The 13,472-nt window shown below is 40.3% G+C and overlaps 1 protein-coding gene across 8 annotated transcripts in view; it reads right to left on the reverse strand.

Annotated features, from left to right (window-relative positions):
- The window catches only part of ncoa2 (nuclear receptor coactivator 2), a 63,278-nt gene that overhangs the window by 45,062 nt on the left and 4,744 nt on the right, over positions 1 to 13,472 (reverse strand). For 5 of the 8 annotated variants that reach the window (XM_084340167.1, XM_084340170.1, XM_084340172.1 and 2 more), the window contains exon 2: positions 1,030 to 1,115. The exons of 1 other annotated variant lie outside the window; for it this stretch is intronic. The gene's annotated coding sequence lies outside the window, so the exon portion shown is untranslated. Of the gene's footprint in view, positions 1 to 1,029; positions 1,116 to 2,890; positions 3,009 to 13,472 lie in introns of all 8 variants that reach the window. 2 more of the 8 variants (XM_084340168.1, XM_084340169.1) reach the window with 1 other exon arrangement.

A 13,472-nucleotide genomic window follows, 5' to 3' on the forward strand; every position in this document is an offset into this window, starting at 1 on the left:
TTTTGTTTGGTTCCTTGTATTGCTCTTTACATTCTGCTTTTATAACCTTATAAGCCTTGTAATACTAATGTACTCACTTTCTATAGTGGAGCCTCCCAGACAAAGAATTTCACATGAGATCTCTTGTGAAACTGGAGTGGAAATAAACATCTCGAAGCTCAAAAAATTGTCACTGTGGAACACATTTGCATGCCTCCATTTTGTTCATGACACTCAACTCTCAACAAGCAGGACTATAGAAAATTTCATTCATGTCAAAACTTTTAATGTAGGTCAATTTTAAGCTATGTGTGCACTGCGTCAGCTATATTGTGTAGGAAAATATAAATATTGGACTGAGAGTCTGAGGACACACACTGCATTAGATGACTCATATTGAGAGGAGGAGAAGAAAAAAAGTATTTTGCTTATTTTCTGATACAGCAGGACATTACTGAAAAGACGGTACAGAGCAGCCAAACTCATGTCAGCTAATGCAAACTAATAGTTTGGGATAAGTCCTCTCAGAAATGGTGTTGTAAGAGCTTCTGGCAATACAGTAATCCTAAAAGACACATTCTGGCCAACACCATCTGAACTGTAACCTGTAAAGTAACACAGAACCTCAGAGAAAAAAATGGTGATTTCGAGAGTAAAGCTGTGTTTCCACATAAGATGGATGAATACTGCAGACCAACGGGACTATTGGATGAAGCCCTCACTTTGACAGAACTGCTGGATCTGCCAGCTAATGGGCGCAAAGATGAATATCAAGCAGGACATGTGTGGAAATGGGGGAGAGAATTTAACTAAGACCACCTCAGTGTAATCTGAACAAGATACACTAAAACATTGTTCAAAACTGAATTAGGATGTGTCAAGTCAAATCTATTTGTACAAAAAAGACTCAAAATAATGATGATAATGATGATGGTTGCATCATTTGTGCTATTGGTCATTTTGTGTTTGGACTGGAGTGCCCATTTGCCACATTGCACAGGAGAGTTGCGTAAAAAAGGAGGGCTGGCTGTGACTATGCTTGATTCTCACCTTGGTTTCAGTCCAGAGAGTCCCTCAGGCCATTGCTGCAAGATGGCAATGCTAGGAAACCTTTAAGCATCATCCACTTCTCCCTGCTGGAAGAAATAACAGCAAAAATGGGATGTACTGAACATAGTGTGAATCAGCACAACTCTCATTATACAGGTAGAACAGTGTTTAGTAAAGGAATGCTTTGTGGCTGCAATGTACTGTGCCATTTTTGTACTACAATAGTTACATGACAGCGAGTGAAGATGTTATTCTATATTTAGGGCTGCAAGTAAATGATTTTGGTCTATAAAATGTCAAAGAATACAGGAAAATGCAGATTATATATTAATATTATAAAATACTTCTTGTTTCGTCTGAACCCCAAATTCCCTTTATGATCAAATAATAGAAAGAAAAGCAGAAACTCACACCAGAATTTTTGGCATGAATACTGCATATTTTGAATATTTTTTTGTCAATCAACTGACTGATTAACTTTTTCAGGTCTATCCATTTGTTATGTTCTTAACTTGTGTTGCTTTTATTCACTGTTGCAGCATGACAATTATTCAAAGAAGGAAAACAACACGCCCCACAGTGAAACCCCTCCTCACATACTGACCCTCGACTAAGGACAGGGACCCAACCAAGAGAAAACCTTGAAAGAACTACGCAGAGAGGGGTCCCCCTACTAGGATGCTAAGTGTGCTGAAGTTGTCTCATCAGGCAAAAGGGATTTATCCTCATGCTGTTAGTGTTTTATCATTACACAAAATATAAAAACTACTTTAACCCCCTAGAGTGAAAACTGCACAAGATCTGCAAAGAAAATATGAGAAAAACAAAGTATGCATATTGCAAATCATATGGCGGGTTCTCACAGCCAAGCCCCACTGAGTAAACTCATGACTCATGAGTTTCAATACACAGTTGAAAACGGCTAATTAGAAAGAAAACAGGCCCATCAACATAAAATGCTGTACTTTTGGATTACAGGCGGGAGTATAATCAGTCAACAGAATGCAAACCTCAAGTACATGCACCAAAATGTCAAACCCTTTTCAACCAGCTAGGCTAAGTTTAGCGACTTTAACAGTCACAGCCATTCAGTGAACTGTTAATGTGCTTCTAACTCACAAGTCATCTTATCTAGTGCTAACTGTTTGCATTAACATAGCATGGAGCTGCAAGTTAGGTGTCCACAGGGTCTTTTCATCTCCTCAGGGACCTCAAAGCTTATTACATCGTGGAACACAGTGTGCCTTTTTAATCATGGCACACAATTAATTAGACAGGAGAAAAGTTTCAATTTTAAATCATATTCCCATTTGGATAATTAGAAAATGCAACTGGTAACTCAAAAAAGGGGACTCTGCCAGGCTATTTGGCTAGGCTTAAAAAAAGGCTCCCAATGAAAGGTTTGTGTGGAAGAGCTCGTCTTGTAGCCTGATGAAGGGAGAGCCAGCCAGCCTCCTCTTGGCCTGGGTGATTTCTCCCAAATACCTGCCAAGTGAGCCAGCTGAGGAATGCACTCACGTGATGTCATGTGCTGACATAACTGGAGAGTAAACCGATTCCCCTTTTGAACCCTGCACATATCCAAAGCTAGAAGCCATGTGGAAAGGTGATATTCATCACTCACTACATCACAATGAATTGCTGCTCACAACACGCTCAAAACAGCTCAGATCTGTGATGAGTGGGGGAGGGCAGCCAAATGTTCAGTTTAAACATGAAATCTTGACAAACACTCCTCTTTTGCATCAGTGTACGACTTCACATCAAGTATAGTAGAAGTATAAATAGCTGATAAGTCTCAGACACAATAGTCAATCATCTTTTGAATGAAATTTCGTAACTCTGTATTTCTCAACTCCACCTTCCTCTTTTCCTTTTCCCTTTCCTGCATGGCCCTTAGATCTCATCCTCTGGAGGAATTTCCTCTGAGCTTTAATGCTGTCACATGCTCAGTCTCAGTGCAGCCCTTGATCTGTGGACTGAGTGACAGAATAAGGCAGTGTGAAAACACTCTAATGAACTAGTTTAACAGTAACGGAGCTGCAACGACTCATCAATCAATTAGTTGTCAACTATTCAACTAATCACCAAATATTCTGATAATCAATAAATTGGTTGGAGTGATTCTTTAAGATTCTTTCATGGAAATGATCTGATTCCAGCTTTTCAAAATGTGAATATTTTCTGGTTTCTTTTCTCTTTGATAATGAAATTAGTCATTAGTTGCAGCCCTAGTCAAGAGCACCACAGGAAGAAATGAACCACAACTAGTTGCTGTAATGCAAAACAGAAATGTATTGTTTTACAAGCTGTACTCAAGTGTCTGTGCTAAGGATCGACTGATAATCTGTATCCTATAATCAGCAGTTTTCCAATTATCAGAATCAGAGGTATTTTTCACTGGTTACTGATAAAATAAATTAATTTCAAAATGTGCTACTTTGGCTTTGATGCACCTCCCTCTCTCTGTCTAGTAAGTAAATATGCTCAAGTACTGTATAAGTACAATTTTAGGGTACTTGCCCTTGCATCATCTCCTACTATATACCTCCACTCCAATAGAATTTGGAGGCAAATATTGTACTTTTTACTCACTAGATTTATTTGATATTTATATACATATGAAAATGCAATAAGTATTATTTACTTTTATTTGTACTTTTGTTATTTGAATACATTTAATATCAGATACTTTAAGACTTTGACTCAAGTACTACTCATTTGGGTTACTTTCACATTTACCATACACATGACCTTTAATTTTACTCCAGCACGAGTACTTGGGTACTTTTTACAACACTGTTGGTAACACAATACAAGTAATAGCCTATCCATTTGCAAAGTAACTAGTAATTCAAGTTATCGAATACATTTAGTAAAGTAAAAAGTACAACATTGGCTCCAAAATGTAATGGAGTGGAACAGAAATGGAAATACTCTAAACTTGAAATGATGCAGTACAGTACTTCAAGTAAATTGTACGTTTCTTAAATTCCATCATTGGTTACTCTTTTTTCATTCTTACTGCAAATCTATATCGATTCCAAATATCCGTTATCCATCACTTTTATTCCTAATAATTAGGATCTGCCCTGAAAAAAAAGAAATATATAACAAATATATCAATCCCTAATGTACATTCAGTTACATCTTTCACTTTATCTGAGTGCTATCCAGAACCCTGGCGTGGTAGCGTGCGCCATCAATTATAATACTTTTATATGAGAGTGTATTGCCCCGTGTGAGTCACTCAGTACTGACAATATTCACTGTCTAAGACTGCATCAAAGCACCTCTCTCACACATTAAACCAGCTGAGCCATGCCAACACTTCCTGTGATATTAGGGGTGGGGACCCGCTGGTGACATTAGTGGTGTGAGCCAAGACCAGTGGCGAGTCGCACCAGAAGTATGCATGCACATATGTCCGCATGCAAGTGTGCAAATCATCTAGACACTCTGGAGCAGACAGAGGACCTCCTCAGGAGAAAAGGTCTGTGCTCCTTTAGACCAGAGGAGCTTTCTATCCTTGAAGGGCTATTTAAGTTGGCACAGAAGTATTGAGTGACACATGGTGTAACCTAAACAAAAGCACACAACTCTGCCAAGACTGCCACTGAGCTTTAACAGTGACATTAATTGAGTTTTATGTTACCCTGAATACCCGTAAGACAATCAATAAAGCTACGAGTAAGTTAATGATGAGGCCTGTTTCAAAAAATACAAAACAAATATGAAAAGTGACAAAGATAGATGAAGTCAGAAATACACTACAGAAATACATAACAACAATAAGGCTCACACCTTCTCCAAAACCCGACACCAGATCATGGGAGTATCCGATTTGCCCAATACACTCACAGTCCAACCATCTGTGGGTATTTAAAGGGAGGTCAGAGATCAGCAGGTTAAAAGTTCAAGCTTCCCTTAAACAGACTGCAGCCAATTAAACCATAACTGGTAATACAGTTTCATTGCGCAGCATAAATCCTCACATTATCCTTATTTTTTGTGACAAACAAAATTATCCCAGTTTAATGAAAGTAAGACAAAACCATTAAAAAGAACATGAATGAAACAAAGAAAACAAAACAGATTTCACCTCCAAGTTCATACAGCCTTGAACACGGTATATGTTCTTCAAGACACCTGGCATTTCTTTTGACAGACGCAGATTGATCATGGGAGGTGAGCAGAAATGTTGTCTAAAGCCAAGCCATGGGAGTAGTTGTAATCCCTTCTTTCTTACAGAGTTGGCAACGGGCTCCTTCTGAGTGAAAAGCTTTGTCACTCTGGCTGGGCTAACAATGCTAATGAGCCGGCTAATCAGGTTCAGCTAGGACAAAAGGGTAGATGGTTCATGTGCTAGAAATGGACCGTAATGGCCAGGTCACAGAGGGGCTAAACGCCAATGGAGCCCCTACTGGGTGCCTTTTGAATGGCCCACTAATGGCTTCAATTCAATAAGAATCAAGGCTGATGTCGACCCTAATGAAAACACCTGGCCTTTTAGCTCTAGTCAACACCAAGATTTGGTCAAGATCCTCTTCCTAACCAATAATCAATTGATCTTATTCCATTTAGGGGGGCCTGCTGAGGTGTGGTAAACCACACAATCAGATTACTTACACAAACACAGATTTTGTCATATGTATAAGGCACAGGGTGACGGAAGTGTACATGTTTCGCCACAAATGGGGCTTGTGACAGCTTAAAGGTTCAGAAGTATTGTTTGATAAGCTCATAGCTTAGTTTCAACCCATGGACTGGCCATGAGACTTGGGGAAATAGGAAAATCTCAAACTACACTGCCTTGACTATGTGTTGGGATGCCCCAGAACAACGCACTTGATATCCATTCATGTCAGTGCAGACGCTCAATTGCAAACATTACAGGAATGTGGTCGTACAGGGTTTCTCTGGGGAGATGTTCGACTGTAGAGCTGTAAAGCAAAACACAGCTGAAAAAGGCACCCATGGTTAGGAAGACCTTGAAAAGATATAGAAGAGCTGGTTTGTGAAAAATCTTTTCACAAAACTGTTTTAATGAGGGGAAAAAGAACATACTGCCAACTTAATGCTTAAGTGAATAATTTTCATCTGAAAATTGCAGAAAGAAAATGACTTCACATTTGGCCTGGAAAGTGAAAGTATCATCATGGATATTCTGATTCACAAACAGACAACAAATAAAATATTGGATTTCTGAGCGCAAGATTTTTTTTCCACGAATCTGAATAGCAAAAAAATCCCATCTAAAAAATATCACATTAATGGTTCAGGTAGGACGTATTTAGAAAGACAAAATCTAAGAACACATTTCTATTATTCAGCTCAACCGTATAAAAAAAAATGGTGAAAGTACCCAGAGCATGGTGATTTCCACCCTCAAACCACCAGCACACGAACCAAAAGGAACGCAACTTTTAGCTTCTTTTAACTTTTGAATCTCATTTTTAAACACATTTTAGTAATCAATGATAAAATGACTGCATTATATAGCAATTTTCTAGTGTGCTGGCAACTCAAAGCACTCTACAACACTTGCTACATTAACCGATTCACTCACACATTTGCACACTGATGTCAGAGGCACTCCATACAAGGTGATATCCTGCTCATCAGGAGCAATACAACGCCTCCTATCCAACGCGCCCCACAATATTTCTATGCTCAGCCATTCACTCATACACTCACACACAGATGAACAGCCATTGGGAGTAATTTGGGATTCAGTATATTACCCAAGGACACTTCAACATGCAGCCAGAGACATGAATCAAACCGGTGACCTTACGATTATTGGAAGACCCACTCTACCTCCTGAGCTGCAGCCACAGCACAGACATTAATAAAGCAATTCAAAAAAATACAATTAAAAAGGAGTTGATACTATTTTTTTTTAGAGCAAGTAAAAAGTCAGCTGTACTAAACAGTTTTCAATCCAAAAATGATTCAAACACAATCACCATTCACCATTACAGTTCAGGGACGAGGCTGTAAAAGATGCTCATAACAACATTACAGAGTAAGAAATTCTAATATCATTATTCACTGGCTGATAGACACATTTTTTATCAAATTACCCCAAGCATCTTTATCTGCATTACAATCTCTAGAAAAAAGTTTTCATATTGCGGCATATCGGACAACATACATGCCGACACAGAAATATCTGTGATAGTCCAATATTGGCCGACCGACATTTTGATCAGGCTCTAATTTGTACTAATTTTACTGTAAATCCTGCAGTCTTGTTGACATCAGAGATCCTCAAATAAAACTCTTATTTAATAAAATCTGGCAATGAGCCTGCAGGTTTCAATGGGCTCCTCTGAAGCAGATGCACGCTCGTGCCAGGTGCCCTTACATCTGTTGCTCAAATAGCAACAGCCAGCTTCTTCAGCTTGTGACCTCAGGGACAGTAAACAAATCTGTAAGCAACATAATGAGACTGATAAGACGTGCTGTAAAAAGGTGAGTCATAAAGACAAGAGAAAGCAAACGTGTGTGTGGCTGAAACAGCCCTGGAAATGCAGAATTAGGGTCTGAAAAAGGGTGTCGACAAAAAGAACAATGTGTGCACAGCTGATTGTATCTTGCTTTTAAGTTGATTTGGAGCATGTCTTATGACTGCTCTGCATGTCAACTGTATATTTATCGTGCCTTTGTATGTACGTGTGTGTGTGTGTGTGTGTGTGTGTGTGTGTGTGTCCACCATCTTTGATTGCCTGTCACAGTTTGTAAGGAATTAGTTCCTGTGGAGGCCTGAGGCAGTACAGTGGAAGCAGACTCAGGATAAGGAGGTGCCTTGTTAGCGCGGAGGGGAGGGGAAGAGGAGATCAGCTGACACAACTATGTCACTTTATCAGCCAAAGACTTGAGACAGTGTGACAGGCCAATGCTCAGACTCACAGCGAATGCACATACAGCGTCTGAAGAATCTAAAAAAACCCAACTAAACAAAAGTAGTATAAATTTGGATTTGAATCAGGTGGAGGAGAGGAGACAGGACAGTGGAGCAGGTTCATAGTGTTCGTCGGCTCCGGTGAACCAACATGTGAGCAGGGTAATAATCTGTGGAGCACGTTTAGGGGGATGCCTTTAAACCTAAGCATTACCTGATTAAGAGTGCTGCTGCTCTGACAGTGGAACATGTAATTGGACCAGACAGAGCAAAGAGCAAAGTGAAGCAGCCTTCTCTCTCTCTCTTTCTCTCTCTCGGTCCTTCTCTCCGTTCACAGTCCCCTGCTGAAACACTAGGTGACAGCCAGGTCAGGTAGACCAACAACTACGGTTATTTAACCTTTATTTAGCCATTTAGCAAAGCAAGTCACGGACAGAGTCACTAAGAGGAGCTAAAATGATGTTTGCTGTGAAATCAGTGATAATAGCAACAACCCTGTTAGAAGTAAATCTGTTGAGTTGTCTCCAGTATAACATTTAAAAGACAGATGTAGCGTTTGACAACTCCTACCCTTGCTAATAAGAGATACGTTGATAATTACCAACAAGGTATTATAAAAATAATTCAGTTCCTCCACTTCCAGTCAGTATTCACTGACCACTGATGAAACCCTCTGGTCTTAATTTCACACACAGTGGTGGCATCTAACTAGCCATGTGCCTATATTACATGATGGCATAGCCACCACAACACAGTACATGGAAAGCTATCCAACTTAGGTTAACCCTGGATGTTATAGGCTTGCACGAAACAAATATTAAAGTGTGCATATTAGCAGATAGCTATAGAATTTGCATTTATTCCTGCTTTCCAATGTTAACACAAAGCCATAGCATACTGTTGTATTGTTGTACAAGAATATTGTGGAGTTGATAACAATTTGAAAGAACAATAAAGTAATCATAGAAGTAAAAAAAAAAGGGCAATGTCTCTGAGTTTACAAGATGCTTTTGCAATATTTCTTTTCGCACATGTTCATATCCTGCCAAAAATGAAAATACAATTTATCAGTCAAAACTTGTATGATTCTTACACAGGTTCAGTGTGTGCTAAAGTGACTGAAAGTGTCCCAGGAAGTGTTAGACACCTTCCCAAACACTTGATATATTATCCAAATAATAATCTCAATGGTCTAAATTCCTTCATGTGCGCTCATTTTGATTACGAGCCAAATAACTTCAACCCTACTCAGACTTTTAAAACAGAGATATTGTCTGTCAGCTTCTGTAGCAGGAACATCAGCGTAGCATCATGGCTTTGCCTCTCCTGTGTAATCTCCTATCCAATGAGTGCTTTTGTTTTGCTTTCCACTGCCAGATGAGATGGGAGGTAGTCCACATCTCCAGGTGCCAAAACCACAAACCTCTGGAGTAAAAGGTATGAATGGTAGCAGTTTAACATGAAAACAAACACGTGCGCGCTGACATACTCCATGTGGTACAAATACAGGGAATTTGGCTGACCCATTAAGGATGAAATGTAATTAAATCAAGCTGAATTTCAGTGCTTGCATATATGAATTTAAATTTAATCACAAATTGTTTTGTTAGCATTAATACACAAAATAATCCTTAGAGAATCATCAGGAATTGCTATCGTACCCTTATTAGGCATGTGATTAAAAAAAGCTGGCATTTTAGTGCAGCGACAGTGGTGTCCTCAAAGCACCTCAATTACTAAAACATACTGTATGTAGCGCACAAGATACTTTTATCGTGAGCACGAGAAATGTTTAAGCTTTTTTTCTTCAGGTGCCCAAATTATGCACGACAATCAGTGATATCCCTCAGCCTGGGATATCGTTTGAAAATGGAAGTTTGATAGGTGAACCCTATTTATTCATTAAAGTGTAGTTACGGTGAACTCGGACTACATCATGATTAGGACTCACAATGAGGATATGGAGTGTAACGATTCTGTGAGACCTGTCACTGACTTTATTTACAGGCTTTCATAAATCATACAGTCCATATTCGCAGGTGGCGAGGATGATCCAGATGAGCCGACTGGAGAAGGCAGAGTGTGCGGCGGAGACTGCGCTGTCTCCAGTGTGCTCTGTACGGCAGAGCGCACCGAGTGCACCTTACAGTTGTGTCCACTGCAGCGATTTCACACACAAACTACACTCTGAAAAGTAAATAAAGTGTAATAAATATTCCAGTTAGTTACCAAAGAGTCCGACCCTCTCCGCTGCGCTCCAGGACAGGGAATGATGGCACAGCGCTCAATGGAGAAATATTGATTTAAGATTTGTAATGGCTGATATTCTTTACAACTGAAAGGTGTTTATGGAATAATTATTACACTTCATTATAAGCGCAAATACGAGGTTTAGGAAAACGCTCACGAGAAAAGTTTCGTGAGCATTTTCATAAACATTCAAGTTCCCCCCGTTTCACGGCTTTATTTTGATAGGACAGCTTGAGAGATGACAGGAAACAGGATGAGAGACAGGGGGGATGAGAGAGAGGGGGGATGAGATGCAGCAAAGGACCGCAGGTCGGACTCAAACCCTGGGTCGCTGCAGCGACGACACAGCCTCTGTACATGGGACGTGCACTCTACCAATTGACCAATTGAACGCCCTTGTGCAAGCATCTTGAAGTTTAATCTAGAAAAATTATTGTATCTGCAATTGAATTGTAGATAAATTCAAAGTATCTTTGTGACTTTTATTTACATTTCTCTTCAGTTGTTCAGCATGTACAGTATGTACATACGTAGGCTTTTCATAATTGTATGATGTGAGAGCATTCTGACATTTTTTACCTCCACTCCAATTTGACCCAGTTTGACCTCTAATCACCACCGATACATTTTATCTTTTATAGTTATGAATACGTACTAGTTAATCATATAAAAATTGACACTTGTCTGATTACATCTCAAATTAGTGGAAATAATTAGTACACTCTGTTCTATGTCACTGTACAACACTTAATGAGGAGCTGAATCACATGCATGCCATGCACACCTACTCATATTGGTCGTTTCACTCACCATTTGTGGTTCGCTGTGGGAGTTAACGGGGCGTGATACGACTCTCATGAACCTGTGCAACATTTTATGTTTCCAGCGATTAATAAAAGGAAAACAAGTACTTCAGCTCATGGCTCTGTGCTTAATTTAGTCATAACAACCTACAGCGTACCTGAACTGTACAGTATGGGTGGAAAACACAGGTCAGCTAAGGAGATCCCCTACCCCGCTGAAAACAGTAAAGATAAAGCAAGCAAAACCATATTATAGGTCACATAAGGAACACTGCTGAGTCAGCAGAGAGCCAGAGACAGAGGGAGAGAGAATGAGAGGGAGAGGGAAAGAGAAATCATGCCGGTCAGAGTTTGACCCTCACAATGTGTACAGAAATGAAAAGCCTGAAACTGAATCCCCGCATTCCTCTGGCTTTATGACGAGCGAGTGAGAAATGCTGGTGCTCTGCACATGTCATTCTGTGCTACCTTAGCCCGACCTGCGATGGTGGTGAACGAGCGCCGTTTCCCTCCGCTTCACAATGTATACTAGGTTTTCTTGGGCCCGATTCACGCTGCATATTTTTGGACCACCCACCCGACTCCAGCAGGCAGCTTGCTCAGTTCGAGTTCTCTCTCCCTCCCTCGGTGCCAAGGATTCCACCCTGGGCAGTGGGAAAGGTGCCAACCACATGCTAGCACCCAGTGCCACAAACACATTGTGGCGGAGGAGAGCGCAATACACTCACACGGATTGAGACTTCAAAGCACACTGCCTAACCTTTATGTACAAGCAGATCCTGTCATGCATTCATTTAAAGAACACCTTTATGATCTCCCTTCCTTGAGGGGCTGTTTTTATGCCTTTCCATAAAGAACTTTAAAGGCTCCATGTTTAAATAAGTGCTTTTTAAATAGCATATTTTATCACCACTATAAGATCAGTTATGACCGTGGAAAAAGCAAAGGAAGCCCAGCTCCTTTAAGGTACTTACAATATAATCAAAGCAGTATCAGTTATTAGATCTACTATATTGTACAGCTAAGCAATACCAGCCTCACAACAAAGGGGAAAAACAGCTGCAGAAGCATTGTCACATAGTCATGTGACCTCTGTTGCCTCCTCTGTTCAAGCCAAAGCGGCTGAGGGCACCTTCTCGGCGATGAGCAGTAGACACCACAATATCATTTAGCTTGAGAGATCAATATGCACTTTGCAGTAGCTGACCTACATAAGTGGAGGAGTGTGGACGACTGTCGAAATCATTGGATTGCCTGCGAGCCTCAAGATCCTTGGAGCCCCCGGTGGTGTCTCCATGGGAGTAAGAGCATGAGGCAGCCTACGGTGTGATGTTACAAATCTCGGATTTAAAAACATTACAGATTTAAATAACTGGCCGTATCATTTTAACATGAGCTGACTGCCACAGGGAATTACATGAGAAGTGATCGCAGACAAGTCAAGGACACGTCAACACAGGGTTCGTACAGCTGTAAAAAGAGTCAAATTCAAGCACTTTTCAAGCACTTTCAAGGTAACTAAAAGAAAGAAAAATTGCTCTTGAAGCCTTTATCACATCTAAATTGTTACTATAAAAGTTTACAGTATCATTTTAAACCCACAGCTACAAATTTATATCGTCACTCTGGTTATTTTACCAGCTGTTCGTATTTACCATAATTGTACGTTTTGATCAGGATTAGTTAATGCTCCCTAATTTCAAAACCAGGAGACGACAAACAAATATGACAGATATGAAGATTCTTTCAATTCAAATATTAAAATATATATTTTTTTTCTGTTGAAAATTAAGTATTTTTCGAGGAGCTTTTTCAAATTCATAACAAAAACCATAAAACTGCCCAGATCATCATCATTGGTACCCATCTATTGAGCATCAGTGTTATCGTTGCAGTGAGGTTTCTGCACAGAGCCCAAAGGACACTAAAAGACAACAGCCACCACAGCCACGGTCTGTTCATCCTGCTGCCGTCAGGCACAAGATACAGAAGTATCTGCTGCCGCACGACCACACTATGGAGCAGCTCCTTTCCTCGGGCTGCGAGACTGATTAATTCATCCTCAACACTCCACCATACTCCACCATCTTGTGCAGCCTAAAGGGACTACGGCTTGCATTTCATTGTACAACCCTGTGTTGGAGAATGAACCTTGAAAACATAACTGGTAAAATCACGTTTTTTACAAACTTGCAAGACGTAATACAAACCCTCGTACCAGTGCATTTGTTTGCAAACATAGAGCTTACCCAAAATGTTGCTGTACAGCCCTGTTGTTAACAAGACAGGACCTACTCTTAGCCCAGATAGATGGCTCGGCTGATTTGAGGTCAGCTAAACAACACAATAACAACATGCCTGGAAGCAGAGAGAGAGTAAATACTCCCGCTCCTCCTCTTCCATGTCAAAGCCCTCTCAGCTTTCCATCAACCATCTCTGCCTCGCTTTAGTCACCCACCCCACAACATCCCCCCACCCTCCTC

Source organism: Pagrus pagrus (genome assembly GCF_965226575.1).
Source record: "Pagrus pagrus genome assembly, chromosome: 20".
NCBI classification, from domain to species: Eukaryota; Metazoa; Chordata; class Actinopteri; order Spariformes; family Sparidae; genus Pagrus; species Pagrus pagrus.